The sequence below is a fragment of the Pinus tabuliformis genome, chromosome 3_2, assembly GCF_031772625.1.
Source record: "Pinus tabuliformis cultivar Carrire ecotype Pingquan chromosome 3_2, CPIR1, whole genome shotgun sequence".
NCBI lineage: Eukaryota > Viridiplantae > Streptophyta > Pinopsida > Pinales > Pinaceae > Pinus > Pinus tabuliformis.
Genome location: NC_142302.1, coordinates 306,936,370 through 306,962,073, shown reverse-complemented (window position 1 = coordinate 306,962,073; position 25,704 = coordinate 306,936,370). Strand labels below are relative to the sequence as shown.

General features: G+C 36.7%; 1 pseudogene; it reads right to left on the bottom strand.

The window, feature by feature from the left end:
• The window catches only part of LOC149180778 (chaperonin 60 subunit beta 2, chloroplastic-like), a 154,477-nt pseudogene extending 130,508 nt beyond the window's left edge, over positions 1-23,969 (bottom strand).
• Positions 23,970-25,704: the final 1,735 nt, after the last annotated feature.

Sequence of the window (25,704 nt, the reverse complement as noted above, 5' to 3'; positions counted from 1 at the left end):
AAAAAAAACACTATTTTCCAATTCTGTTGGGGTTACAATATTGAAAATTTCTATAGTTTTGGCACTATTTCCTAGACATTTTCAGCAGAATTTTGGCACAGACTTCAAGTGCATATTGTTGTTATTAACAACATAATTCTGCATGAGATTTAAAGTGATTTTTGGCACTTTTATGCATAGAAGTTAGGTCTTTTATCTAAAGTTGTTGAAGCATGGAAATTTTGGTAGAAATTTTCTATAATTCTTGGACAGAATTCAAGATTTATTGTTCTGTAATTTTGTTTTCAAATTTCTCTATCAAGACTGAATAAGAAAAACACTCTAGCTGGTTTTTCCCTTCAGGGTTTCCAGGGTACATTCCGTGTCATTTTTGCGTGACATGGGGTTCTATTAAATTTTGTTGTAAATATGGTTAAAGGTTTTGTGTATTTAATTTTCTAAATACATGCATAGGTGAAAACTTAATGAAAATTAAATCAACTGCAAAAACTTCAAGAAATCAACACATTGAATACGAAAATAGCTTCTGAGGTAAGATCTATCCAACAAAACTCGATACACATTAAGAAAATTAATGGCAAATTGAATAACATCATCTAATGCTTTCTCTTGTGATACACAATACAAATTTTCAATGCCAAATGGCTCACTCTGATCTATATTAGCTTGGTCTTTTATGGCAGAATAAATGTGATTATTGTTGTGCATCCTTTATGTTCTTGTCCTTGAAGATTTGTTTATGAACTCGTTGTTTATCAAATTTCTGAATCAACAAAAAGATTGTAAGAAATATATGTTAGTGTCGTGCATATCAATTGATTTTCCTTCTCTTATTTCTATGAGGATCAAGAGAAAAAGACCTGAACAGGAAAGTGAATAAGTCCAACATGACAACCAATAGTGGGATAGATCCATGTAATGGAAGAGGTATAGTCCAAGAACAAGTTGAGAAGAACCAGATTTAGAATCCTATGAATGCCCAACATTGGTTTTCCCAATGTTACTTTGCTTGCCAAAGCCACTCAACCTTTTCCCTCTGAAGCCTCTGCTCCCAATACTCCTGACAGCTGAGAGACACAGAACACATTCATAACTGTTCATGTACCAAATTGATATATTATACATTTAAATATAAATCCACCAAACAGAGATATTTTCCTGTGGAAACAATATATTCCCTTTGATTTTGTCTTGGGAAGAAGTGAACAATGGGAAAGTTTCTATGAGTACCTTTTGCTTAATAAAGCACTCAACTCTCCTAAACACACAACATCGCCAAAAACCCATGTCTGGAATCAATTCAGGTTTTAGATTGAATGAAAAGGAGAGATAATATATATATTAAAAGATAAAGTGAAGGTACAAGTGAAAAAATTAATAATAAACACAATTAACCTGCACCAGAATTCTCACATGTGTGCATAGAGGACATTTAGAGTTAGAGTTTTCACTGTACAACCATCCGCAATTGTAACTGCAGCAACAAAATAAGCACAACTGAAGCAAAATATGTGTTCGCATTCCAAAGAGATTGGATCAAACAATGTTTTCTAACCAATGAAAGAGAATGGGAAGAATTTTAGGAAACTTCTATAAATCATTTATTGCACTATGCCCACATTTAAGGATTCTACAAATTAAAACGTTATGCACTCTAGATTTACTTAAATATTTGAAGTGAAAATTGTTCAATTTGATGTATAAACATTGGTATTTGAGTTTGATTTTAAGTTTGAACTTATACCAATAAAAACACGATACTTTCCCAATTTATTCAAATCGCTAAGATTACATGTAGATGTATAAACTTGGATAATTTGATTTTGAGTTTGAGTTTGAATTGATAGGGATTATAGGTAAAACCCTCTGCACCTATGTTTTAATTGTGATTTAGGAAAATCTTAAATGGCCCAGTCAATATTGATACAATCTCAAGACCCGAAAGTGGCTACTTGTAAAAACTTGTTCGTGCTTTGTTAGGGGGCATACTTCCACTCTTTCCAAACACCTCTAGGTCTTGGGTCATACACCTATTTCCTTATATTTGAGAAAGATAAGTTCTTTGACAATAAAAAACAATTTACGGTTTTACAAAAGAACCAAAAAGACAGTTTCAACATAGATATTATCTGCAAATAAACTAGTACCCTTTGTAGATCATCACCTAGGTTATTACATTGGAAGCATGTGCTTACAATTAGCATCTAGACCTAGTCATATAGCCCCTACATGAGTCTAGACACAAATAACCGCATACCTAGGAGATACCTAAAGCATCTCTCGAAATGAAAAGAAAGTACATAAAATAAAAATCTCATCTAGTAAAACTACAAATAGCAAAACAAAAAAGATAAATCTTGTACGATAAAGTAGAGATGGAGGAAGGATAACATGCACTCCTATATTAGAGTATTTTGTCTTGAGATTAATCATTAATGTTGAAAATTCTACAGAAAAAAATAAAAATAAAAATAAAAATAAAAAATAAAAATAAAAATAAAAATAAAAATAAAAATAAAAAATAAAAATAAAAATAAAAATAAAAATAAAAATAAAAATAAAATAAATAAATAAATAATAAAGCAACCCATTCCTATTATTAATGTCCATATGGAAAAACCTTTCCCTACTTTTCCAGTACCTTTTAGTGCCAGAGCGTTTATGGCAGCATATTTTACTAAATTTCCTCACTCTTTGATCATTGCAAAGTGATCACCAATCCTTTTACTTGTCAGCAATGCAAGATACTTCCCAATTCCAGTGGCAAGGTGCAATTATAATAACTGTTTTGCACGCGTATTGAAGCAACAAACCACAACAACCATCTCACTCAACAATGATGGAAAGAACATCCTGTCACACACTAGATACAAGTTGGAGCCCATTTTATGTCTTTTTTCAAAGAAAAATGAAATGACAGGAACCAGATGCAAAACTTAGAGCTTCTTTGCAAAACTTATGCCTCCATATGTTGAATACATTTTGATACTTAAACCACAGTAAAAAAATGTAATTTCTTTGAAATTATTTAGAAACTAAATCAAATTTAATTCAAGTAACTTTGAGCTTCTTTGCAAAACTTATGCCTCCATATGTTGAATACATTTTGATACTTAAATCAGAGTAACAAAATGTAATTTCTTTGAAATTATTTAGAAACTAAATCAAATTTAATTCAAGTAACCTTCGCAAAAATGCTTTATAGAGTCCAGTACAAAGAAACAAGAAAATAAAATCAATCTATATTAATTTAGAAGCAATGGAAATTGAGTGTGACCCTGAGTTGTATCATTCTGTATTCTGGCTTCTGAAATAACAATATATTTTGACATATGTAGATGCATCTGTGGTGCTCTAAATCTAAAGGAAGTTCTCTAGGAATTTTTTTACGAATGTAACCTAGGGAAAGGAGAAACAAGTGGAATTTCTACTTTCACATTGGAGAAGAGAGAAATTACTTCTTTTGCAAAATACTCACAGCTCATAGAAATTATGCATACGAAGTAAGCATTCACCATTAAATGTATTTTTCTTTCTCAAGAGAAGAAAAAAAAAATTTACAAATTGTAAATAAAATCTAATTGAATTCTCTCATACGAGAACGGAAAAATAAAAGCAGAATTTACAAAAATGAAAAATGATTGCTAGAAAATATTGCTTTTACTCTGTATTTATGTGCTTCAATGGTTATAATTGAAAACAGGGGATTTCATTCTCTTTTTGTTTTTTTGCGTGTTAATAAATCGATATTTATTCAACTGTTGTTTTATAGAAAGGAAGAATAGAATCTTTCGGAACTTACCAGGACAATAGGTGTGGCAGGTCCTACCGACGCCATCTCCCTCTGCGTTAATATCGTAGACCTCACTGGAACTATTTCCTTCATCTGAAGATAGACTTGTGTTGCTTTTCTTGTGGCATTTAGCAGTGCAGTGCTTGAAAACTTTCTCCAATTTCTTAAATTCAATGTAGGAGACTCTAGGGAGTCGCTCTTGGTGCCTTTGCATGTGCTCCAAGTACTTCTTGCAGAACTTCATCGCTGAATCCTCCCAGTGCACATACAATTAACCAAGATTCCTACAGTTTCACCAGTAGGAAGCTTTCATGTTCAAATATTTTCATATTTATCTAGAACTTCAAAAACAATATCAAAATAACAGGAAACAAATCACACACAAATCTAGATCCAGTGTAAATTCTTGATTTAAAGCAAAAAATGGCAAAAATATGCCAGTTTTTACAGACAACTCTGGAATGGGAATTCCCTATGTATGAAACAAAATAAGATAATTTTAGTGCATCACATCATAGATACCCATTAGCTAACACAATTTCAATAACTTATCACATTTCACATGATTTAAAGGTGAACCATCTCGTTCCTCTGTCGACGGTAATTTAGTACCAAATTTAGTAATGAAACAAAAAGTTGTGTCAAAACATAGAACTGGAATTGAATGAGAGTAATGAGATTTATATAGTTTAAAATTATGTTTCCCGAAGAAATCTAGTATTCGAAAATACTTCTTTGACAATTAAATCTTTTAATATAAAACCTTGCTTAATATTGTTGCCTGCACCTCTCAAAAACATTAAGAACCTTGAATGTGAATGTTGAATGGACGTAGTGTCAATCTTTGAATTTATTATGGAAATGCCTAGGAAAGTGTAGCATGGGGATTTGTAAAAGGATGGTTTCAATGACATTTCAAACTATTTTCTCCACCATTGAATAATTCCTACATATTACTGAAAATTGATAGTAATAGTAGATCGAGTGCCATGGAACTTGTGAGAAGAGTGTAAACTGCTAATAATAATGCTCTAATCTGACACAGCAAGAAATATCATGTGCCATGGAACTCGCTAGAAGAGTGTAAGAAGTTCAAAAAATGGATTGTGTTGAAATCATAGACAGATGTTGCTGGAGTGGAGCTAGACTTACTAGACAGATGTCACATACTTGTAAAAATGGTAGACGAAATGGTCAGGTGTACTGATTCAAAAGAAAGGCCTATCAGCCTAATAACTCAAGGGAGTTACCTAAATGTCACACCCTGTAGCATGACCCACATAGCTTGTGGAGTCCATTCAATGTATTGCTACAATGCCATATTATCAGCACAAGAATGAATTTGAGCATGAAAGGACCAATAATATTAATCATCCACAAAACCCGCTAACAACCTTGTTTCCATATTGCTAACATACTATATGCTGCAGGTGAATGAAATTTTCCTAATCACCTAAGATATTGATTTAAATTCCCCATTTTACATAATAATTGCAACTTGAATTTCAACCCATTTACAATGAAGTATCTATACAAAAATAGATCGAACATAGTCCATTCGGACATTGATATAAAATTCCCATTTCACATAATAATTCAAAGTAAGAAAAGCATTGGCCTAAAGTGGAAGAGTTTCCAAGGAGACAATGGAAAACCTTCCTAAGTACCCCTAGGGTTCAACTTTGTTAAAAGACTCTGTAACATTTGAAGTCTCATCGAAAAGCATATTAAAATATACTATTAATTTGACAACATAAACTATCATTACAAATTGCACGAATAAAATTTGTAGCAGAGATCTAACTCAAAGCGACAAAAAGTGGATATCAACTTGGAATATTAAACCAATATCTCAAAATCAAGGCATCATAAATCAAGAACAACTCAAAAGAACCAATACTCCCAAAATAACCCGTAAAGTAGTGATATTAGCAAGTGGATCTATAGTCAAAGGATGTATGCATTATCATTCATTGGCCTCGAAAGGTAACTAGGGCCTCTCAAGCTCGCAAAGAGTCATATATATTGCAAAGGAACAAACATTGTTGAAATATTCATGGAATATTAGTGAAACAAACAATAATATGGCAAAATCATCAGCTCTTCTAAAAGGAGTGCCATTATTGAGCAATATTACTTCAAAAAACATTGCAATGTTGGGGACTCCTCAAATTATAATCTCCCATCTCACTAGTTTCTCTCAAGCTTCCAGTATCCAAATTGAAATAAATGTGAGTAGACAAAAGCTATTGTTCAAGTCATTTGACAGTTGGGAGGCCAATCACATCCTCAAAATGAATGATACATAGACTCAAATGGCCAATCAAGCAATTCAAGCCACCCATTAATTGAACTGTAATTGGATTTGATAATAAAATTAAGAAAAAGAAAATGAAATATTGCATTGGCCCTAACTTCCCAACAAACCACCCAACGATAGTTAGAAAATGGCCTCCAAGTTCTAGAAATATATAGAGATTAGATAAAGGAGGAGCATAGAGAAAAGATAATAGGGAGTCAAATATAGAGAATGGGTAGAGAATGAAGGTTGCTATCACATGAGGATGCAAACCAAAAAAATGATATTTCTACCAAAACTAGGGTACATTACATAATGTTTCATCTATACTTAACATCTTTAAGCTCTTTTTATTATCCTTCTCTCAATTTATACTCGAGAGACAATCAAACCACTAAATGCCCTGTCTACTTATATGATGAGCCCAAAAGAGATACAACTACCCTGTCCTCCAACCCCAAATAAGGCATCTCACCAAATCACAACCTTCTCTACTCACATCCATGTTCCATCTAAACAAGTTGACTATCATCCAAACACTTTTGAAGATAAACAACAGGTGGGAAGAAGAAATACTACCAACATGTTGCCAACATGCTACACTTGAGAAAATTGATGTTGTAGTAGCCCCTACAAGGGAATTCCCCTCCAAATGATTTCATAGCAAGGATACACTTCCAAGTTCTAAGTATCCAAATAAATGAAACCAAGTGCTCTCTTATTCTTGGGAAATCGACCCTCTCTCCACCATAATTTGACCATAAATAGGAATGTAAAATCTATTCCAAAGACCAACACTGTGCTTAACTAGGCAAACTAATGTAAAACATAATACATCCTTCCGACCACTCTTAATTACTAGAAAATTAGATGCTTATGTTGTTGGACCTGATGCTTAGCTTGAAACTGTTGCAAACACCAATCCCACATAGCAAAAGTTGAAAGCCTCACAACAAATAAGTCCAAGCCAAAAGCACTTATTTCATATACCCCTCTAATATAATAGCGGCTCCATGCATGACATGATTCAATTAACATTCATTCTTCACCTTTATTTCAGATCACAACATGTTTTTGCAAAAATGAATCAGATTCAGTAAATGATTATGCATAATTTTATGCATGCATACCTTTGTTGCATTCAAGGCATCTTCCACTCTTAAATTCTTTTCCTTCAACTCTGTCTCTGTTTGTGCTCCCACCTATCAACAATTATGAACACTATCATATACCCTCCATTCTTAATTTAAACAAATATACATTGAAATGCAGCGACAACATCCATCAACTAGATTCAGATTGCTATAATGCCAACAACGGTGAATTGTTACAAATAGTTACCATTAATTCAATCATGCCAAACTTTACGTGGATAACAACAACTCCACCAGAAATCTTGGTAATTCTTTCATTCAATTTTTATTTTTTTGTAGTCTTGTTCTGCAACCTGCAAAGAAAGTGAGAATGATATCATTGGTGAAAACCTTTGATAAAATAGGTTGATAGGGAAGTTAAATATCAAGTCAAACATATTTTGATATTAAAGCAACCTTAAGTTATTTAAATTTAATGTTTGTAATTATTGTTGCATGTTCCTTCAGAGGCACATATATTCAAAGTATAAACCGTGCATCAAATTTTTGCTTTCTACACTCCTGTCTTGACAACTCACAAGTCAAATTTGAGATTAATACCATCATCATGAATGATATTAATGAGGAGATCCCTCCCCACAAGGTGATGGCCACTTTACAATATATGGTGGCTATACAAAGAAAACAAGACAATAACTTCAAGCCTCCATTTGGATAAAGCAACCTATTTTTAAGTTATAGAGAAATAGCACACCTCAATCAAGCTTCTAATTTGAGACACTCTTTTATTAACAGCTTCTTGAGTGCTCCCATCACCAACTATCATTGTTGAATCCTTGGTAAGTACCACCTTGGCAGCAGTACCCAGAACCTTACTTCCAACTTTATCCAAGGGCAAATCCAACTTCATCCCTGATAACAATGCCTGCACAGAGAAAGAATAAAAAAAACAATATCTACATAAGATAATAGTGATCCAGGTGGCTCCAGAAACAGCCAGAAATCCCAGAGGACTCGGAAAGGGTCAAAAATCAAAGTGATCAGAATGATGTCAAATCAAGACCAGAGTGCAGATCTCGTCTTCTTGATCGCAACGGTGTGAACGGTTCGTCAAACCGAGCTTGTATGTGAAAGTTAGAGGCAGTCAAAGTTCAGGGTTGACTTGGGTGACCAGGCAGGCTTAAGGAGGGAACAATTTCGCCGAAACCTGGCCACCGGATTCCTGCTAACCTAGGCCGGATTCCGAGCGAAATTGTTGAATAGATAAAAACACTCCTATGGTCAATTTTTTGAGTTTACAAAATTCCTAATGACTTTTATAAAAAAAATAAAAAAAATAAAAATAAAAATAAAAAATAAAAATCAAGTGGTGGCGGGCCATGACCCCCGCCACCCCCATCGCACCCAACCCACCATATACCACAAATAATGTGAAGCTAGTGGGAGTTGAACCCACGACCAGCGGGAGGGCCGGCCCTGCCCATGCGGCGACGCCATTTAACACAACATCAACCAACCATCAATACATGCAACCAACAACAAAACAGTTCCGTATGCAATAATTAACACGCGAAAATTGTATTACGTAACCAACACATCAACGGCTACCACTTTTAAAACAAAATGTGAGAATCGGACTTTTAATGGGATTCGAACCTTGATCTCCGCGGGATATGTAATCTCCGCCACCAATGAGCCATGTGCTCCATCTTTGTAATATCTGCCACAAAATTGTATATAAACCCATCATTTGCTTAGTGCATTGGGGAGGAAGAAGTGTGGCATGGATTTCGAGACAGGGGAGGCAGGATCTTGACACGCATGTTGAGGCAGAATATTCTTTGATGCCCAAAGATTCTCCGAGGAGGTAAAAATTCTTTTTATCAGAATGTAACCAAGTTTACAGTCAATTTTCTCAAATTTTCACAGGGAAAGCCATGGCGAGGTTAGATCCCCCTTTTAAGAAGCATATTTGCAGGTTCCCAACGGAGGAGAATCTTCAAGAAAGGAGGGAATCTTCCAGATTGCTTGGACGCTGAATTCACCAGAGTCAGAATGCAGCCAACTTCATACTCATTTTTCTCAGAATTCCGCAAGGAACTTGATGGCACAGTTAGAATTTTGATCTGAGCAGCAAATCTTTAGATGACCGAGAAGAAGGAATCTTTGAGGAATCTAGGGGGAATCTAAAAGATTCCTTAAGCCCCAGATTCTCACTTTCTCATAAATCAGAAATTTTACAGTTGATTTTATACTATTCGACACCACGAATCTGATGGTGCAATCAGATTATCCATTTGATAATTCTATTTTTCGGCCACTTTTCAAAGTGGAGTTCAGGTCTCAGCATTCAATGTGCGAGCAGTCATTCCATGAGATTCGATGCAGTGAGATTGATGGTACGACCAGATTCAATAGTTTGACATCCTTTTCTTCAGATGGTCCCAGGATGTGAGGTATATGTAGTGTGTTCATGTACTTCTTTTTGCTATGCATTGTGTTGCATAAATCCCTGGTTGATGTTTGATGTGGGATCTTGTTTCCTTACCTATTTCATGATTCCTACTTGATGTGACGTGGAATCATTTGTGGGATGTACTTGTTGTCATGATTCGTCATATTGTGTTTGAGATCGCTTTTCTCTATGTTGATGGGATACTCATATGTCGCCATGCATGTTTGCATTGAGATCCATTTATTGCCATGTCGGAAGGATGCTCATTATCATCATGCATGAGTTTAGTTCATACTTGTTGGAGTCCTTTTGGATGAGAGTTCCTACAGCGGAACATCTCTTGGAGCCACTCCTGTGTGAGGGCATTTTCCTTGTATGATAGAGATTTCACCACCTATGTACATCATCACTATTGATAGCACTTAATGCAGCGGCCTACACCATCTTGACACCGAGGCCCGGAGACGTAGTCCCTCCTGGACGAACTTCGTTACCAACGTCTTGTTATTTTATGTTGCTAATGATTTTCATGTTCCTTCTTCTTTATAGCATGCATTTATGGTCCTTTATGCTATTTTAATTGCAATTATAATCACATCATGAAAGCAAAAGATCTTAGTTAAATCCAAGAGTTGATTCAACTCGGATCAAGTTTGGTATCAGAGCAGTATTTGCATCGATGTGAATTGCAAGCGTGAACAATGGAACGCGCAACAACAAAGGATGAAAAAGCGATGTACAAGACCATGCTCAAAATTTCCCAAAGGTTGGAAATAATGTATGAAGCTCTACAAAAAGTGATAGAGGAAAAGGAGCGATTGGAGCTTCAGTTGCGAGCCCTGGAAGACTTGAAGCACAACAACTAAAGTCTTCAAACAAATAATGCTGAATTGAAGATGCTTCTACATGAAGAGAAAGAGGAGAAACATAGTTTTCTACGACAACTGCAAGAAAAGGACGAGGCCTTGGAAAAGCTGCAGCGTGACCCATGTGAGGTAAAATGTAATTCTCTGAATTCATGTATGTGTCCTGATGATGATTTTGCTGTTTTTGAAAATCATACCACATGAATTGGCTCCAAACTATTGAAGAGAATGGGGTATGAAGGAAAAGGCTTGGGCATTAATGGCCAAGGCATTATCAACCCCATCAAAGTAGAAGAATTACCTCGTCAGACAGGACTTGGGTATGTCAGAAAGGAAGTTGGGGAATGCGTCGAGACAACTAGCGAACCACCAACAACAGATGATGAGAAGCCCTCATCAGTTCTTTCCAAATCAACAAAGGAGGTAAAAGATGTTGATTTCCTTTTGGTTTCATCTTCACATAGTATGATTTCTATTGGAGATTTGGAGATCCCAATTACAGGGACAAACATGAGGCTCCTTACCAGGACGAGGCACGAGGAGGAAAAAGAACTTGGTGTTAATAACCAAGGAATAACTCAACCAATGGAGGATGTGCATAGATCTCGATTTGCAGGCGTGGAATACACCAAAGGAGAATGCTTGAAGGTGTCATATGGTTCCGAGACATTGTTGAAATTGTCGAGGAAAGAGAATGATGGGAACACATCCCCATAATCCCATGGCAGGGAAAGAGCTGAGGCAAGCTCTCATTGCTATACTTACACCAGAGACGACACGGAAAGGTATAACCAATCTCGATATTCGAATGTTCATTTCGATTATAATCATGTTGTTAATGATGAACGTAAAACATGGCATCGAAAAACATGCACCTTTTGTGGATTACATAACCATACATTTTCTAAGTGTTGGAAAAGAATAGCAGCACACAAAAGGAGGAGGCATGAAAGACCCTCTCAACAGTAGGTAAAGAAACATGTTAAGAAAATCTAGAGGAAGAAGATGTATTGTAGCCATTGCAACAGAAGTGGCCATCAAAGAGCCACATGTTGGAGGCTCCATCTAGAGTAGCGCCTTAAAGACAAAGTGTCAGTGCATGAACCAGGTGAAGCAATTGTTCAACAAGCAAAACCACCACAGGATGATGACCCATTCACAGCGATAAGCGAAAAATGGTTTCTAGATATGTTAGCTTGTCATGGTCATGCTTTTGTAAATCATTTGTTTCATTTCAAAATGTAAAAGTGATGACGTGTTTCCATCACTTGTTAAGAAATAATGATGTCTGGTCTTATTTTGAGTTGCATGATAAGATGAGAAAGTGATGTCATGTTTCGATCACTTATCAAAGAAAAAATAGTATTTGGCATTATCTTTGTAAATCATGTGTTGTAGTTATCATGTGTTTTCCATCACTTGTTGGAGCAATGATGATATGTTGGCCCTATTTTCGCACCTGGGGTATTGTGTCCATCTTGATGTAAACTTGACCACCGAGTATGTGTTATAAACTCATGAAAAGTATGGGATTCTTGGGTCATTAGTTGGTCATGTAATACAAGCATGTAATTTGCAAAATAATGTACTACAGGTTGCGGAGGTTGCAGGTGTTGGCTCATCACTTAAGGCTCCAAAGAATAAAGGTGAAGGAGATGGAAGCAAGACCTTTTCAGGATGCTTGTGATGCAGACAAGGTACAAAGAAGTTGCATATTATTTTTCATGCTTTTTGAGGACCAAAAGCTCCTCAGTGGGGAGGATTGATCCAGGTGGCTCCAGACACAGGCAGAAGTCCCAGAGGACTCAAAAAGGGTCAAAAATCAAAGTGATCAGAATGTTGTCGAACCAAGACCAGAGTGTAGATCTCGTCTTCCTGATCGTAACGGTGCGAATGGTTCATCAAACTGAGCTTGTATGCGAAAGTTAGAGGCAGTCAAAGTTCAGGGTTGACTTGGGTAACTAGGCAGGCTTAAGGAGGGAACAATTTCGCCGAAACCTGACCACTAGATTCCAGCCAACTTGGGCCAGATTCTGAGCAAAATTGTTGAACATATAAAAACACTCCTATGGTTAATTTTCTAATGACTTAAAAGAAAATAATAAATAAATAAAATTGAAGTGGTGGCGGGCCATGACCCCCGCCACGCCTATCGCACCCAACCCACCATATACCGCAAATAATGTGAAGCCAGTGGGAGTTGAACCCATGACCAGCGAGAGGGCCGGCCTCACCCACACGGCAGCCCCATTTAACACAACATCAACCAACCATTAATACATACAACCAACAACAAAATGGTTCCATATGCAATAATTAACACGCCCAAATTGTATTACGTAACCAACACATCAACGGTTTCCATTTTTAAAACAAAATGTGAGATTCGGGCTTTTAATGGGATTCGAACCTTGATCTCTGTGGGGTAAGTAATCTCTGCCACCAATGAGCCATGTGCTCCATCTTTGTTATATCCGCCACAAAATTGTATATAAACCCATCGTTTACTTAGTGCACCAGGGAGGAAGAAGCGCGGCATGGATTTAGAGACAAGGGAGGCAGAACCTTGACATGCATTTCGAGGCAAAATATTCTTTGATGCCTGAAGATTCTTGTTATGAAACCAGCTCAAGAAAAGATAGAAAAGAAAGATCAACGCCTTAGAATTCAGCCCCTTCGAGGGGGAAACCTCCTTTACATTACATAAATGAACAATTCTTGGATGATACAAATGACAAAACCTCCTTTCTATATATAGGAGTATAAGGAGTCACAATATAATCCAGCCGACCTAACAATAATAATATAAAGCCACAAAAATAACAATAGAGGGATTCTAAGAGGCACAGAAATAACAATATGGGGGTAATAGGGGCACAACAATATAAATAAGGGGTATAACTACAATAGTAATGGGGTAATCACTAGTATTATAGGGACCCAACATGCCCCTCTCCTTCAAAAAAGTGTTGTCCTCAACGCTTGAGCAGTTCTAGATACTTCTGCATAAAATTCTCATCCTCCCATGTGGAATCTTCAGCGGATAAGTTCTTCCACTTGATAAGATACTCTGAAATTGATCGATTTCGTAGCTGTCGAGTTCTTGTTTCTGTGACTGCTTCCGGTTCCAATATAATTTTTCCTTCCTCGTCAAGTTCTGGCAATATTGTTTGAACTGGGAGCTTGTCGCCTATAACCTTCTTTAAACATGAAACATGGAAAACTGGGTGCAATCGAGAAGCTGCAGGAAGCTCCAATTTGTATGCCATAGTACCAATCTTTTCCAACACCTTGTACGGACCATAATACTTTGGTGATAATTTATTATCCTTCTTAGCTTGCTTTAGGGACATTTGCTTATATGGTTGTAGCCGTAGGAATACCCAATCACCTACATCAAAACTTCTTTCACTGCGATGTTGATCTGCCTGTTGTTTCATTCTATTTTGTGCCAACACGAGGTTATCCTTTAAGAGTTGGAGGACTTGTTGTTGATGTTCGATGTGATGTTCCACTGCCTGAACCTTAGAATTTTCTCTTAAATATGATGTGATTGATGGTGGTTGATACCCATAAAGTGCCATAAATGGGGTCATTTTTGTTGCTGTATGGAAGGAAGTGTTATACCACCATTCAGCCAGAGGCAACCATTTGACCCATTGTGTCTGTTTATCAGATACAAAGCAACAAAGATATCCTTCCAAACATTTGTTTACTATCTCAGTTTGCCCATCAGATTGAGGATGATAAGATGAGCTATGAGCTAACTGAGTACCAAGACAAGAAAATAATTCTGTCCAAAAATTTCCAGTGAAAATGGGATCTCTGTCACTTACAATAATCTTTGGGTTTCCATGTAGCTTTTGAACTGTTTCCATAAATGCAGTAGAAACTGTACTGGCTTTAAATGGATGTGATAATGCACAAAAGTGTGCATACTTGGTAAGTCTGTCAACTACCACCATGATGACACTCTTTCCCTCAGACTTGGGTAAACCTGTGATAAAATCCATTGAAACCTCCTCCCAACGTTGGCTTGGAATGGATAAAGGTTGTAATAGACCCGGTGTCTTAATTGTTTCAACTTTATTTTGTTGGCAAACCAAACATTCCGCCACAAACTTTTGAATATCTGATTTAAGGCCATCCCAAAAAAATTCCTTCTTAACCCTGTGGTAATTTTTTAAAAATCCTGAGTGCCCTCCTAAGGGAGAAGTGTGCAATTCCATAAGAATCTTTTGTTTTAGCTGGGAATTCTTACAGAGGTATAAGCGATCTTTGTACCATAACAAATCATTTTGCCAGCTAAATGTATCAGAAGTACTGGAATCTTGTTGTAGCTTTCGAATAAGTGCCCACACTTCTTCGTCATTCTTCCATTCCTCCTTTGCTTCGTTTATCCAATCTGGTTGGATAATAGAAATGGCACACAACAATGCTTCCATATCCTCATCCTTTCTTGAGAGTGCATCTGCCACCACATTTTGCTTCCCTTTTTTGTAGATGATTTCAAAGTCATAACCCAACATCTTTGTGACCCACTTTTGTTGCTCTTCAGAGGATAATCTTTGTTCTAAAAAGTATTTAAGGCTATCATGATCCGTTTTTACCTTGAAGTGTCTTCCCATTAGGTAGGGTCACCATTTCTTAAGTGCATGGAGTATTGCCAACATTTCCTTCTCATAAATAGCTTTGCTTAAAAACTTTCCCTTGATTGGACGACTTTCAAAAGCAATGGGTCTTTCATCTTGCATTAGAACAGCACCAATTCCATTTCCTGAAGCATCACATTCCACAATAAAGGTTTTTGTGAAGTCCGGTGTAGCTAAGACCGGTGCTTGGCACATTGCCTCTTTAAGATGTTTAAAGGCCTTTGTTGCTTCCGGAGTCCATGAAAATGAATCTTTCTTCAATAATGTTGTTAGAGGTGCTGCTATTCTCCCATAATTCTTAACGAACTTGCGATAATACCCTGTCAACCCAAGAAATCCTCGCAGATGCTTTATGGATGTGGGGATTTTCCATTCCTTAATGGCTTTAATTTTGCTAGGGTCTACCTTAACTCCTTCATGAGATACAATATGACCCAAATATTCCACCTCCTGGACTCCAAAGAAACATTTGGATCTTTTTGCATATAATTGTTTCTCCTCCAATAGTTGTAGCACCTTGTCAACATGTTCAACATGATCCTTCCAAGACTTGCTGTAGATTAGTATATCATCAAAAAATACTAACACAAATTTTCTAAGGAATGGTTTGAAAATTGAATTCATCAAACCTTGAAATGTTGAAGGTGCATTGGTAAGGCCAAAAGGCATGACCAAAAATTCATAATGACCCTCATGAGTTCTAAATGCCGTTTTCGGAATGTCTTCAATCTTCATTCTGATTTGATGATATCCCGAACGAAGATCCAACTTGGTGAAGTAAATTGATCCATGCAATTCATCCAGTAATTCATCAATGACAGGAATGGGGAACTTATCTTTAATAGTGAGCTTGTTGAGCTCCCTATAATCTGGACACATGCGCCATGATCCATCCTTCTTGTGCACCAATACTACTGGAGCTGAGAAAGAACTTTGACTCGGTTGAATTATACCAGCCTCTAGCATTTCTGCAACCATACGTTCAATTTCACTTTTTTGGACATATGGATATCTGTACGGCCTGATGTTTGGAGGAACACTTCCTGGAATCAGATGAATAGCATGATCATGATCACGCATAGGTGGGAGACCTTTGGGAGTCTCAAATACCTTGGAATGATTGTCCAGGACTTTTTGGAGATCTGGAGAAATAGATGATTCCAATGTGGAAACATCTAGCGAACATAATTGTGCAATTACACCTCTTTGCTCCTTTTTTAGAAGCTTTGTCATGCCATTAGAGCTGATTATCTTTCCTGGTTTCCCTGCAATACCCCTTAATTCAACTTCCTTTCCTTCCACAGAAAATTTCATGAAAAGTTCTTGAAAATTAAAAGCTATTGTACCCAAGGATTGTAGCCATTGGACTCCTAGTACAACATCAGCACCTCCCATTGGAATGGAAAGCATTGGGCTAGTCAATACATATTCTCCCATGGATAGCTTGATATTATGGCACTTTCCAGAACAATTTATTGTTCCTCCATTTGCAATCATCACTTGACACTCTGGTGCTGGATATAGGAAGCAATTCAATTCTTTTGCTACCCTACAATGAATAAAATTGTGGGTGCTTCCTGAATCAATCAACACTATTACCTTTTTCTTCTTGATTTGTCCTTCTATCTTGATGGTTTGAGGAGTGGTAATTCCCGCCAATGCATTACAAGATATGGTCGGATTTATTTTTTCTTCATCTAGGCTTTGTTCCTGGAATATATCCTCTTCTTTTGACCTTTCTTGCTCCTTTTCTTCTTCCTCTTCACAATCTATGTAGAATAATTTCTTCTCAGCACACTTATGACCTTTTGTGTATTTGCTATCACAATTGTAACAAAGCCCTTTTGCTCTTTTTTCTTCCAATTTTTGTGGTGTCAACCTTGTAGGTTGTGGAAGACTATGGGCAACAACACTTCCGTCTTTATAGTTGTGAATGGTATGCTTCCTAGTTGCCATAATTTTGCTTTCCATTTTTCTTGCTAACCTGAATGCCTTCTCTAATGAATCAGGTTCCCAAAGGCGCACATCATGTTGGATATTATCCTTTAAAGACCCTATGAACACATCAATCCTATGCTCCTCTGGAATATCTTTTACCCTTATGTTCAATTTTTGGAACTCCTCAATGTGCTCCATTATTGAACCCTTTTGTTTGAGACTTATCAATTGGCTAAAAAAAGTGTTGCTTTTTGTATCCTCATAATGTGCTATCAATTCTTCCGTAAAAATTGCCCAAGTGATAAATTTTTTACGAGAGTAAAGCCATTGATACCATACAAACTGATTTGGTTCCAAATATAAAGTTGCCATACGTACCTTTTGTGTGTTTTGCACATTATTGAGATCGAAGAACTGCTCCATCTGTAATATCCATGTGGCGGGATCCTTGCCATCAAACTTCCTCATATCGATTTTTGGAATATGGTGGGTCTTCGATCCAACATTAGAGTCTATGGAATCATGATTAACATTTCTTTTGTTCACATCATGAGTTTCCTTTACAACCTTTTCACCATTAGTAAGTATTTCTTGTAGAAAATTTGTCAAATCTGTCTTCAAATCAACCATGTCTGTCTTCAAATCTGTCCTCAAATCTATCTTCAGATCATCCATCTTAGCTTCCATGCCCTTTATCTTAGATTCCACACCATTTATCTTAGATTCCATGCCATTTATCTTAGATTCCACGCCATTTATCTTAGCATCTGTTAGCTTTTGTGAGCGTAACATTTGTTGCACTTGTTCTTGTAATTTTGATATATCATGTAGCATTTCTTCCTCTTCTTCATGAGTCATGCTAGAGCTTTCAGGTTCCTTACTAGGTGTTTGCATTTTCTTTCCTCGGGGCATCAATTACCGATAATAATGCTTTACTATGCCCTTCGAATTCCTTCAAACCAAGCTTATGCAAAAATTAAAAAAAAAAACTACACACCTTTTTTTTTCTTTGTAGAAGCCTGATATTGAATCTGATGTATCTCTGTAATTTCGAATCATCCAATTCTGAAACTGTGACCTGTAGTAGCCTTCTATGTTCTCTTTCCAATGTCACTAGTCTGATCCAAATTGGATTCTCCAAGAAAGAGTTATGCACAATCTCCCGCAGTGACCTGATTATAGACTAGTTCAGTAGAGCGAACTTGTATGAAGTTCCACGTGTCACTGTTCCAACCTTTGACTCTAAAAAATATATAAAAAAAAACTACAGTCCGTCCTCTTTCTGTACCTTCTTACGAAATTTCAATCCGATGCTCAGAAAGAAAGTTATGACGATTTTCCCCAGGTCACCTGTTTTGAATGTAATTCAGGAGTCTGCAAAAAGACCAACTTCCTCAGATCATATCTCCGAAAATATCGTGCAAAATGCTTTGAAATTCGGACCCAAGGTTTAGCGCGATGTCTTCTAAAATGGGGTTTTTTTGCGACTTCTGAAACGTCACAGAAAACAAGTTATAGTGAAAATTCCACGATGACCTGTTTGGAGCAGCGAAACCCTAGAATCCAAAGCTCTGATACCAAATGTTATGAAACCAGCTCAAGAAAAGATAGAAAAGAAAGATCAACGCCTTAGAATTCAGCCTCTTCAAGGGGGAAACCTCCTTTACATTACATAAATGAACAATTCTTGGATGATACAAATGACAAAACCTCCTTTCTATATATAGGAGTATAAGGAGTCACAATATAATCCAGCCGACCTAACAATAATAATATAAAGCCACAAAAATAACAATAGAGGGATTCTAAGGGGCACAGAAATAACAATATGGGGGTAATAGGGGCACAACAATATAAATAAGGGGTATAACTACAATAGTAATGGGGTAATCACTAGTATTATAGGGACCCAACAATTCTCCATGGATGTAAAAATTCTTTTTATCAGAATGTAACCAAGTTTACAGCCAATTTTCTCAGATTTTTGCAGGGAACGCCATGGCGAGGTCAAATTCACCTTTTGAGTACCAAATTTTCAGGTTCCCAGCGGAGGATAATCTTCAAGAATCTTTGAGGGAATCTTCCAGATTCCTTGGACACTGAAATTTGCTAGAGTCATAATGCAGCCAACTTCATACTCATTTTTCTCAGAATTCCGCAAGGAACCTGATGGAGTAGTCAGAATTTTGATCTGAGCAACAGATCTTCAGATGACCCGGAGGAAATAGTCTTTGAGGAATCTCGAGGGAATCTAAAAGATTCCTTAAGCCCCAAATTCTCACTTTCTCAGAATTCAGAAATTTGACAGTCGATTTTACACTATTCGATGCCACGAATCTGATGGTGCAATCAGATTCTCCATTTGATCATTCTATTTTCAGCCACTTTTCAAAGTGGATTGCAGGTGTCAGTGTTCAACGTGTGAGCAATCATTCCATGAGGTTCGATGCAGCGAGATTGATGGTATGACCAGATTCAGTAGTTTGACATCCTTTTCTTCAGATGGTCCCAGGATGTGAGGTATTTGCAGTGTGTTCATGTACTTCTTTTTGCTATGCATTGTGTTTCATAGATCCTCGGTTGATGTTTGATGTGGGATCTTGTTTCCTTACTTGTTTCATGATTCCTGCTTGATGTGACGCGGAATCATTTGTGGGATGTACTTGTTGTCATGATTCGTCATGTTGTGTTTGAGATCCCTTTGTTCTATGTTGATGGGATACTCATGTGTCGCCATGAATGTTTGCGTTGAGATCCTTTTATTGCCATGTCGAAGGGATGCTCATTATCATCATGTATGAGTTTAGGTCATACTAATAGGAGTCCTTTTGGATGAGAGTTCCTGTAGCGGAGCATCTCTTGGAGACACTCCTGCGTGAGGGCATTTTCCTTGTATGATAGCGACGTCACCACCTATGTACATCGTTAATATTAATAGCACTTAATGCAGCAGCCTACACCATCTTGACACCAGGGCTCGGAGACATAGTCCCTCCTGGACGAACTCCATTATCAACATCTTGTTATTTTATGTTGTTGATGATTGTCATGTTCCTTGTTCTTTACAACATGCATTCATGGTCCTTTATGCTATTGTAATTGCAATTCTAATCACATCACAAAAGAAAAATATCTTGGTTAAATTCGGGAGTTGATTCAACTTGGATCAATTAGAAACCCATGACTATAGACATAGTTGAGAGATTTTATTCTCAAAACCTCTCACTCACTGAGAATTTATCCTATTAACATGAAAAGTTGAACTTGTAGAGCATACCCATTACCAAATAAAGATTGTTTCCAAAACAAATGATATAAGGCTACTTATATACGCACCGATCTTTGTACTTAAGCTCTTAGTGCATGTAAGTCCTGAATGTAGCCAAAATTGAAAAATATCTCCAGTCAATATAGCAATGTCATCCAAATATTGGCTTAACCGCTCTCCAAATCCAAGAGATTTCAAAGTTCCAACCTTCAATGCACCACGAAGCTTGTTCACAACAAGAGTGGTTAAGGCTTCTTGTTCAATGTCCTCAACAATGATCAAGATAGGATACCCCCCACAGATGACCTCTTCCAATATTGTGATCAAGTCTCTTGCAGTTGTGATCATTTTGCTAACCAATAATAGCTTCAAATTATAAGAAAATATAAAGATGCAAGTTCATTTCCAAATTCCTGATCAGTCAATTTTAAAAATCAAGCACAAGTAAATATAAATTTAGAAACCCTATTCATATGCTTAGTAGTGGTCATATTTCTTTTTGATCAGTATTCTAAATCCAATATTGTACAGATTCGAGAAATAACAGAAGGTTCATAAGGCACAAATTTTAAAATTCCGTACAAAACCAACACCAACCCAAATTGAACCAGAAGGATGTGCCATGAATATATGATAGACGAAGGTAATTGTGAAACAATTCTACAACTTAGATGAGAGTTTATTCTAAAATGTTACACATGATTTCTATCCATTCTCTTTTCATTACAAGGAGCACTAACAAATAGCAACACAACAAAAAAAGGAAAGAAACTTTCAATTCACATCAATTACCTTGGAATTTTCATACTCCACAGACATCTTCTCATTATCTATCACAAAATATAGAGAAATATATCCACGATCAAATTACATTCCCTCAACAACATACATATTTTTTTTTCACTTTTCCCCTCTTCAAGTGTCACAACACCTTTCCTTCCAACTTTACTCATAGCCTTTGCTATCATGTTTCCTATTTCATAATTATTCCCAACACTTACTGTAGAAACATCTACTAATTCACTATCTTCAACCTGGAGAATAATGTCGATTACAAGGTCTTAAGTTTTAGCATGTACACTCCCTTACAGATAACATATGTCCTAGATGTTTCACAAGTAACTCCTCAACATTCTACCCTAGAGTCTTCAAGAAACTCTAGCTGACATTTTTGGATCAACTAATCTAGCATGTTGAACTCACAAATAATCTATTGAAAAATGAAATGAGTGACTATACTAGGGGGACTACTTAAGAAGTATTTCCTTATTTATAGAAAGGTTCCCTATATTGGAATGATTAAATATCTAGTGGTTAAGATGGTACATATGCCATGAAAGCATGTAATGATGGATGTAGTGAATCAATGATCGTAAATTTCCATCCTACTTATGGTTTGTTGATGTCACGTAGCTAAGTTACTCCTTTGGGGGAAAATATTGAGTTTGACTTGTAATATGCCACAGTCCCTATGTTTAGAGGGAAAACCTGTAGATTATAGAGGGAACCCTACCAATTACACAAATTCTCTCATGTATACAACTGATGAGATGGGTGAATATGTAATGAGTCTTAATGTTGAGCCTGTGGAAATTTCTAAGGATTTGATGAACGAGGATGAGAGGCCTGAGCTTGCTAGTATATGGAATATTAGTTTTGATTTGGCTTCTTCTAAAAATGGTTTTGGGATAGGTTTTTCCTGGTTTCTCCCATGGGTACTCATCATCTTTTTTCCTTCAGATTGGAGTTTTAATGTACCAACAATGTGGTTGGGTATGAAGCCATGGTGTTGGGTATTAAGACTGCTAGGAAGATAGGAATGAAAATGTTGAAGATTTTGGGTGACTCCAAGATAGTAATCAATCAGGTGAAGAAACAATGTCAAGCTAAGCATCCAATATTGAGGTAGTATGGAAATAAAGTATAGGATCTGTTCTATTTCTGCATCAATATATATATATATATATATATATATATATATATATATATATATATATATATATATATATATATATATATATACATAGTATCAGTGTACGACTTCTCACCCACATTCCCCAGGCTAGCTGCATAAAAAATATGATGGTTGAGTGAAAAAATTGCATGGAATACATCATAGGTGTGTCGTGGATACATCATGTATACACAGTACATCAGGAGAGGAGTATAGCTCTGACTCTGGCCCTCTCCCTCAAGAGGATCATTTTTCAGTATCTACTACAAGCCCTATCCGCATCTATATCCCATGCCTCGTAGGGTCATCTGTGAGGTGGTGGTCCTCACTCTCATAACTCTAGCACTGCTCACTGTCTGTGACGTCCCTGACCTCTTCCTACCTTACCTGATAGCCTCCTTATATCCCCTTATCTCGATCTGTAGGCTCTCCTTCTCTCTCCTTAGCTAGATAATCTCTGTGTTCCTGGTTACTAGCATTGTACCCAACATATCTATATATGTGCTATAGTGTTTCATGGCCTAAAGTGGTTGTATCTCTACTACACCTATGCCATAATCACTAGATGTATGGCCACCTGTGTGGGTGTACATCTGTGCGATCTTAATCACCATCTAAATCATTTATCTTTGCTTAATCCTATCTTACCAACTTGGCCAAAATATTTTCAACTGGGTCCTCTAATTCAACCTGTCAGAAGTAGGGTGCAGCATTGAAATGCATTAACTAGACTGGTAATAACAATTGACCTTGACTCATCAACATCTGGCACACAAGTCTTTGTTTTCAACTGTTTAAATCTTGATTCATTACTCTATTGTGGCTACTCCATAGACCAGGTAGATCATCAAAAGAACTATTCAAAAATCATGAGATATTAGTCAGTTACGACTACCTCTCATGGAAATGGTCATACGTTTGAATGACTTACTTAACGCAGTTGAATCCCAAAAATGATATCTAACAATATGATGTCTATGACCTATGAGAATTTTTCCTCACAAGTATAAGATAGTAAGAAATTTAGGCAAGGAAAACTAATGTAGAATATAAAAAATTTACAACCCACATCTACAATTTACGTCCTTAGCTATTGTCACACCATCATTGACAATCTTTAGAGAACCATAATTTCTTTCCAAAACAACATTTATGCCCTTTGGTCCAAGGGTGACTCGACAAGATCAGCAAGCTTGTTGACACCTGCATGCAAGACAATTTGAAAATATTTTCAATAGATGCACAATAAAATGTTGGAATATATGTCATACCAAACCGACATACAAACCCCACATTAACATAAAATGTATATGGACAAGGAAAGGTCTACCACGGTAAATTTTTATGTGAGAATAACCTTCCTCTAGATGGACTTTTTTCTCTGACCTGTAATCTTTTTGTTGCTGACCCATCTTGGTTGAAGTACAACTCCTTTTCCATAGCTCTTGGATTGACTACCCACTCTCTGCTACGTAATCTTGTGGTCTTCCTTCTTCTTAAGAAATTGAAGGAGATGGGTGAAAAAGAAACAAGAGAAGACAATTGCCTAGCATTTTTGTCAGATATTGCACCCAACTTCCTCTCCTTTCCAATGTTACCCAGGGAGACAGAAGTGGCAACTATTGTCATACTACCCATAGCATAGGCCATCTTCCCTTATTCTGAATAGAGAATTACAATATCTTCATATTAGCTATTATTTCACAAACATGAATGCCAAAGTAACAAAAAACACCTGTAACTAACACACTAAATAGCTATTAAGGCTTCTCTCATCCCACTCATTCTGCCCTATGTTCTCTCTATGTGCCTGTACACTCTACCCTCCAGAAGGGGGTTGCTGCCATTGCTGTCATAGATCCCATTGCAGAAACCCTTCGACAGCATGTTGCATTCCCCTTCAATTTGTGTTTCCTTCCTCTGCAATCATCCTGCTCATTCTGTCCTCTTTCTCGCCTACGCCCTTCAATCATCCCCACTCTTTTTGCTTTAATAAATAGTGTGGGTGTTGCCCAAGATGCTTATTACATGATAATCCTTTGCAAGATCACTATTTGGGACAATGATATGTTGGTTCAGAATATTATGAGATCTAATTTATGTGCTTCCTTTAATTCTATGAAAAATGGAAAGTCCTCAAGGGACACCACTGCTACATATGTACAATATATAAAGTCTATATATAAATCCCCACCACCACACATGTCCCTTTCGCACTCAAACATGGACAGGTCCCCCCTAAAGATGCATTAAGTTGTCAACAAAGAAGAGGCCATCCAATTCCCCAACTATTCTTTCTCAAAGCTAAGGATAGGGGCATGCAAAACACAAAAATGTATCATGTGTTCCTAAATCAAGAGCATGACCCAAACACACATACCTACTAAATCCAAACCACAAGAAATCACATGATTCTGCAAAGACAAAGAAAGAGAAAGCACTATGCCTCCACTCCCTTGAAAATGCTCAAAATTCCTAAAATGGGCCATTCCAACAGTTGCTCATTTGCTTTTGAAGCTCCAAACCAAATCCCCCTAGGTTAAACAAACAAGTCTATGTCAACAGGTTTACAAGGGATATCATCCACAAATGTGGGGAAACATCCCTTGGATTTCCCATGAGATTTTCTATCCTAATGATGAGCCACAGTGGATGGCTCGAAACATCGATTTAAATAATCATGGATGCGACAATCCCGGAAGAAAACACTACAAAAAATATTGATCGCAGAAGCCTTAGAACAATAATAATGGATATATATATGGGGTTTGTAATAGTTTCAAGTCTCATTACCAAAGTGGCACATTCCCATGTTAGGATTCCATTCCTTTGGAGTGCAGGTCCCCAATGTTATAGCATCCTCCTTCACTCTGCCATTAACATCACTAAGTGGTTTTGGTGTCATGCCTTGTGGGCCCTCTTTGGTTTTTGGTTGTTATCTATGTGATTCTCATAAGAATTGCAGGTCTTACTACTACAATGAAGTATCCCTATGTTGGGAGTCCATTCCACATTAATAACCTTCTCCTTCCTCCTATGATTACTTTCCACTACTACAAATGTACAATATATGAAGCCACAATGTAGGTCTCCAATGAAGTTGGGATATGAAGTCACAACACACGCCTCCAAGGAAGTAAGGATGGATAGCTAATTTTATTGAAAACTATAGCATAAAATAGAATGGCAAGAACATATTTTAGAAAGTGAAAAGAAGAGGGTAAAGTAACATCCCTAGATATATGAAACAAAATCCCAAAAAAAAATGAAATTTATCATGGAAAAATATACAACATAAATAATAACAGTAATGAAAGAAAAATGCATGACTACCAACTTATGTTTTCACGAACATATAATTTGGTCGAATCATATATTTAGAGTT